Source organism: Mustelus asterias, chromosome 26 (assembly GCF_964213995.1).
Source record: "Mustelus asterias chromosome 26, sMusAst1.hap1.1, whole genome shotgun sequence".
NCBI classification, from domain to species: Eukaryota; Metazoa; Chordata; class Chondrichthyes; order Carcharhiniformes; family Triakidae; genus Mustelus; species Mustelus asterias.
Window position 1 is genome coordinate 19,707,751 of NC_135826.1, and position 6,665 is coordinate 19,714,415.

General features: G+C 48.7%; 1 pseudogene; it reads right to left on the bottom strand.

Annotated features, from left to right (window-relative positions):
* Positions 1 to 4,194: 4,194 nt before the first annotated feature.
* On the bottom strand, positions 4,195 to 4,343 carry LOC144479786 (U2 spliceosomal RNA; annotated as a pseudogene).
* Positions 4,344 to 6,665: the final 2,322 nt, after the last annotated feature.

The following is a 6,665-nucleotide window of genomic DNA, read 5'->3' on the forward strand; positions in this document are numbered from 1 at the left end:
ATGGTCTGTTTGAGGTTGTGCGGTTGTTTGAAGGCAAGAAGTGGGGGTGTGGGGATAGCCTTGGCGAATTTTTCTTTGCCATTCCATCGTTTCCTCGGTTAGATTCCAGTTTCTAAATGCTGAACAATGATTTTCGACTCCTTTTTGGTCGTTGTCTCTTAACATTGAGAAATCTCGATGAAAGACCGAAGCATGTAGTGCCGAACATCAGCGAGCAGTCTAGAAGAGGAGACAAGATAAACGGAGGGAAACTGGTTCTGCGCGGCTAAATTAGGATTCGAAAGCTTGCAGATTCTAAAATGATTGTCAGGCTGAGCGAGGTGAGGAGTTCCACTATAATGAAAAGAAGATTACCTCAACTAAGGCACAGTGAACTGAAACTGAATTGCACAATCGCAGGAAAATAAATGACATGTTCATTCAGTCGAGTCCTGGAAGATTTTGTCATGATCTGTTCAAATTTAATGACTTGGTGGGGAGTGGGGGATTTCCGTCCTTGTTTTTGCCAGGTGGGAAAGCCGGTGAGGGTGAAGAATCCAACCAGGGTCCCGAGATGGCTTTTACACCGATGGGATTTCCCACTGACTAGTGTCCCTGCCCCTACCATCCCCTCTCCAGGGCCAATAACATAATGGGGTTCCTGCCATGGAAGGACAGGAACTCAATTAGCATTCGCAGTAACTTTATTGCAGTGTTAAGGTAAGCCTACTTGTAAGCCTAATGTAAGTCCAAAGATGTGCAGGTTAGGTGGATCGACCATGCTAAATTTCCTCTTAGTGTCAGGGGATTAGAAGGGTAAATAGATGGGGCTACAGATATAGGGCCTGGGTGGGATTGTGGTCGGTGCAGACTCGATGGGCTGAATGGCCTCCTTCTGCACTGGAGGGATTCAATAATTTTATGATTATTTCTTGTGACCCGAATAAATAAACTCAACTAAACATGCGTTGACATCTCAATAATGGGCCTCCCCACTGCATCATCCCCCACATAGGGAATTCACCCACATTCCCCCTGCAACCCCCTCCTTGGCGCTAAATGCGCTAGGCCTCACCCCCTTGATTCTCTGCACCCGCAGCCTGAGTTCGACCTGCGTTTGAGAGCGCGGAGCTGGATAATCATCCCCAAAGTTTTTTGACAATGACAGAGGGGTAAAACTTGGTCAGAACATAAGGGATATCTCCCCAACTCTTCCTCAAAATAGTGCCGTGGGTTCTTTCACAACCACCTGGTTGGGCAGACAGGGCCTCACTTTAATGTCTCATCACAAAGCTGACACCTCCAATGGTTTAGCATTCCCTCCGCACTGCATTGGAATGTCAACCTTGTTTCTCATGTTCTGCATTGGGACTTGAAACCACAAACTTCTGACTGTGAGGCAAGAGCTCTACCACCTGAGCCACCATGGACACACTCACACAAAGTCTCTCACATCCCACCTCGGGGCGCAGTGGTTAGCACTGCTGCCTCACAGCACCAGGGACCTGGGTTTGATTGTTTGATTCCCGGCTTGGGTCACTGTCTGTGCGGAGTCTGCACGTTCTCCCCGTGTCTGTGTGGGTTTCCTCTGGGTGCTCCGGTTTCCTCCCACAGTCTGTTGGCAGAGTTCACAACAGGTTTGACAAAGAGGGCCCTGGTGAACGCAACCCTCCAGTGGCGCATGCATAAGTACAGCCGCTGGGGGGAGAGGGTCATTTCCGGGCAGTACATTGGGGAAGGCTTCCGTTGGGGAGGTTTGGGATTAAGGGGTGGGGTGGGGAGGGGAGTGGTTCCATGGGGAGGAGGGTCTTGTATCCATGGGGGGGTGGGGGGGCCATGTCCACGGGGGCAATCCATTTTTATTCTTTTCAGAGGGCGCCCCGATCTGTCAGGAGCTGAGGTGTCCTGCCCCACCAGCAGAACAACGTGAGACCCATACCTTCCATTTTGTTTCTCTGAGTGGTTGAAGTATTTCACATCCAATTAAGTACTTTTGAAGTGAAGTCACTGTTGTACTGGACATGCGCTATCGCATTACACACAGAAAGTTCATCCCGACCACATAAAGGGCGGAACTTGCTCAGAAAATATCATTCCAGATGGGAAATCCTGTGCGATTCTCACCGGTATGTCCGTCTTCACAGAGGTGGGGGTGTCTTTTTAAAGGGGTCCCCGATCTCAAAGTGAGATCTCCTACCCACACAGACTTTGCCCCCCCCCCCCATCCCCCCCACTCCCCCGCCATTGATGGCATGTTTCCCTCCCCAATCCAAATGCGTAATGTCAGCCTGATCTAGCCCCCCCGCATCCCTCCAACATAGATTGTTATCCTCATCTCCTCCTGTCCTGAAAATAGATCAACAGCCTGATCTCCCCGTCCCCTGAAGAAACATCGCCGGAATTGGGGCCCAACCAATGGGAACACCTTCACGCCCCATCGCCTTCATGCTATGCCCCCTTCATGCCCCACCCTTTTCAGGCTCTGCCCCCTTCATGCCCCACTCCTCAGCGCAACCCTACCTCAGCACTGCTCTACACTTTGCACTACCAGGGTGCCAGTGGGCAGTGCCAGGGCATCGTGCAGCCGTGACCCTGACCACCCGGGAGGGCTTCAATTGCCTCTAAACCCTCCGGCATGGCCACCATGATGGTTTGGAAACCAAGAGTGATTTGTGCCAGGTTCCCACTGCACCAAAGGGTCAGAGAATCCCCGGAGAATCTTATTGAAACTAACTGAGCATACTTAAGTGAATATTTAAGAATGCTAAACTGGTTCCTGCCATCGCTGGGTGGATTATGTCGGGGTGCAGGAGCTGGGAGAATCCCATCGGGGGTTCTCATTGGCATTAAACACACTAGGCCCCTCCCCCATGATTCTCTGCACCCGCGGTCCAAGTGCGATCTGCTTTTGAGAGCGCGGATAATCATCCCCAAAATGTTTTGACAATGATGGAGGGGTAACACTTGGTCAGAACACAAGGGATATCTCCCCAACTCTTCCTCAAAATAGTGGGATGGGTTCTTTCACAACCACCTGGTTGGGCAGACAGGGCCTCACTTTAATGTCTCATCACAAAGCTGACACCTCCAATGGTTTAGCATTCCCTCCGCACTGCATTGGAACGTCAACCTTGTTTATCATGTTCTGCATTCAGACTTGAAACCACAAACTTCTGACTGTGAGGCAAGAGCTCGACCACCTGAGCCACCATGGACACACTCACACAGAGTCTCTCACACCCCACCTCGGGGCGCAGTGGTTAGCACTGCTGCCTCACAGCACCAGGGACCTGGGTTCGATTCCCGGCTTGGGTCACTGTCTGTGCGGAGTCTGCACGTTCTCCCCGTGTCTGCGTGGGTTTCCTCCAGGTGCTCCGGTTTCCTCTCACAGTCCGAAAGACGAGCTGGTTAGGTGGATTGGCCATGCTAAATTCTCCCTCAGTGTACCCGAACAGGTGCCGGTGTGTGGTGACCAGGGGATTTTCACAGTAACTTCATTGCAGTGTTAACATAAGCCTACTTGTGACACAAATAAATAAACTTTTAAAAATACTTTGGACAAGGCTCTATTCATGGAGGAAGGAGCAGAGTTGATGCCCCGGTCAACAACCTCTCTCCGTTATCACCACCATTATCTGGCCATTCATTCGTTGCATTTGTGGGATCTTGCTGAGTGTAAATCAATGGTCACTTTTGTCTACATAACAATAGGGATTCCATTTCAGAAGGTAGTCTGCTGATTGTAAAACTCTTTGGCACTTTCTGGGAGTATGGAAGATGCTACATAGGTGCCAGTTCTTTCTTTATCTGGGCAGGGTAGTCCTTCTGGACAAGCAGTGGCAAGCTCTGTTCTGATAAACTGTGCAGTTTTAGTCAGTTAAACTCTATCAGTACCCCTGTGTAAGACTTAACTATTGCAAACCCGTGGATAGGCTTTACGGACCCGCAAATGCGATGTGCCCCGATGGATGAACGAGTTCACTTTGTATTTGTTTTTATTTTTATACTTTTCCAATTCAATCAAATCAAGTCCGAATCATAGTCTCAACAAGTTGAGACATTTCCAATCCAGGCTGACAAGACAGGGCATGCAAGCCTCTACCCTGTCTTGGGCCTGATCTACATGAGCCAAGCTGATTGGAGGAGGGGCAGGTCTTCCTCCTCCAAGGCTTGATCTCATCTGCATCTCAGCCAAAAGGCCAAGACACCGCTTTTAAAAATTGCTTCATATGAAACATATGAAGCTTAAATGCAACCGAATGGCCACTACCAAGTGCAGCATCGGCATAACCACACTTGATCTTCGCCAAACCTGATAAAAACGGATCCTACACTTGATCTTAGCCAAAAGGCCGAGAAGCGTTCACTTTGTATTAAACAACAGGAAACAACAGGAACAGGGGTGGCACGGTGGCACAGTGGTTTGCACTGCTGCATCACAGTGCCAGGGACCCAGGTTTGATTCCCGGCTTGGATCACTGTCTGTGTGGAGATTGCACATTCTCCCCGTGTCTGCGTGGGTTTCCTCTGGGTGCTCCGGTTTCCTCCCACAGTCCAAAGATGTGCGGATTAGGTGGATTGGCCATGCCAAATTGCCCCTTAGTGTCAGGGGGACTAGCTAGGGTAAATGCATGGGGTTAGGGCCTGGGTGGGATTGTGGTTGGTGCAGACTCGTAGGGCTGAATGGCCTCCTTCTGCACTGTAGGGATTCTATGATTCTATGAATCCTCCCTGTGCCAATCTCAGCTTCTTTCTTTGGAGACTCTTTGGAACTGTAATATATTTCTGTGTCTGTCGGAACAGACCATGGACAAAACTCAGCAGGTGGTCTTTGGGCTATTTGAGGGAGGGAGAGTACATGCTTCCCTGCATTTGGGTTCTGAAATTACGTGCTGGAGGCCAGTGTCCCTTCACCAGATTCCCTTTATTTACAAACACAATTCCATTCCGAAGAGTGCTTTAGTTACAAAGTCAGAATCCAGAGTGTCAATAGCCCTGACTCTCCTCAATATACTATCGGAGACCCCTTGATTGGGCAGGCGATCATTACCGCAATCAGGGCCTCATTGGCCCTATTCTATGGTGCATCTGTAAAAATTGGTGAGATTCATAGCGGACACGCCAAATTTCTTTAGCCTCCTGAGAAAATTGAGGTGTCTCCCTTCTTCCATTGGGAAAAAGATACAAAGTCTGAGATCATGTACCAACTTACTCAAGAACAGCTTCTTCCCTGCTGCTATCAGACTTTTGAATGGTCCGACCTGATATCAAGCTAATCTTTCTCTACCTCCTAGCTATGACTGTAACATTATATTCTGCATCCTCTCCTTTCCCTCTCCCCTATGTACTCTATGAACGGTGTGTTTTGTCTGTATTGTGCGCAAGAAAATACTTTTCACTGTATCCCTATACATCATAGAATCATAGAAACCCTACAGTACAGAAAGAGGCCATTTGGCCCATCAAGTCTGCACCGACCACAATCCCACCCAGGCCCTACCCCCATATCCCTAAATATTTTACCGGCTAATCCCTCTAATCTACGCATCCCAGGACACTAAGGGGCAATTCTTTTTTTACCATGGCCAATCAACCTAACGTGCACATCTTTGGACTGCGGGAGGAAACCAGAGCACCCGGAGGAAACACACAGACACGAGGAGAATGTGCAAACTCCACACAGACAGTGACCCAAGCCGGGAATCAAATCCAGGTCCCTGGAGCTGTGAAGCAGCAGTGCTTACCACTGTGCTACCGTGCCGCCCATGTGCAAATAATAAATCAAATCAAATCAAATCAAAGGAAAAGAGTATGTCCAGAGTGTGTGGGGTCCTTAATTATGCTGGCTGCTTTCCCAAGGCAGCAGGAAGTGTAGACGGAGTCAATGGACGGGAGGCTGGTTTGCGAGATGGCCATGGGCTGCTTTTTAACTGGGTGTTAATCCAGGGGAATGGATAAAAATCAGGCAGGAATCCGCAGCTACCATGCAAAAGACAAGATTGAATATAAATTCCCCAAAGCCAACCCCCTCCCCATGTGTTCAAATTGTCAGTGTGGCAAAAGATGTAAAATTGAATTTATCAAATCAGATCATTTGTGAAGCGCAATGAATGTGATAGCGGATGTAGCTCTGTTTTAAATAATGTCCTTCAGGGAAGGGGATCTATCACCCCGACCCACGGTCTGGCCTATACATCTCTCCCATCAAATCACTGATGGTCAGTGCCCTGTGCATTGGCCGAGCGAGTTTTTAAAATAATTGCCGCAGGAAATCCATCAACAGTTATTCTCTGGCCCATGAGAGGCAGCCAGGGTCCCTTACCAACACTGCCCACATCCTGGCAACCAAACATTTTTTTAAAAAGATCTCTGTTAATTAAAAGTTGGGCATTGGGTTTTACTGAGCATTGGTGCCATAACATTGTGACTGAAAGTTGACACACTTTACAAAGACAGACAGTGCTTTAGCCAGGATTTGTGCTTCAGTGGTTCAGAAGAAGTGATGACTGAATAAGAGATGAGCAGGGCCCCTGACTGTCAACTCTTTGGTGTATCAAACTGACGTCCCCAAGCTGCGTAATTAGCCAGGCTGAAGAATGAGAAGACTGGAGAGACAGCAAGGTCCAGTCAGCTGGAACAGATGAAAAGAGTAAGTGACGGGTCCGTGTGAAATGTTCTGTTCTTAT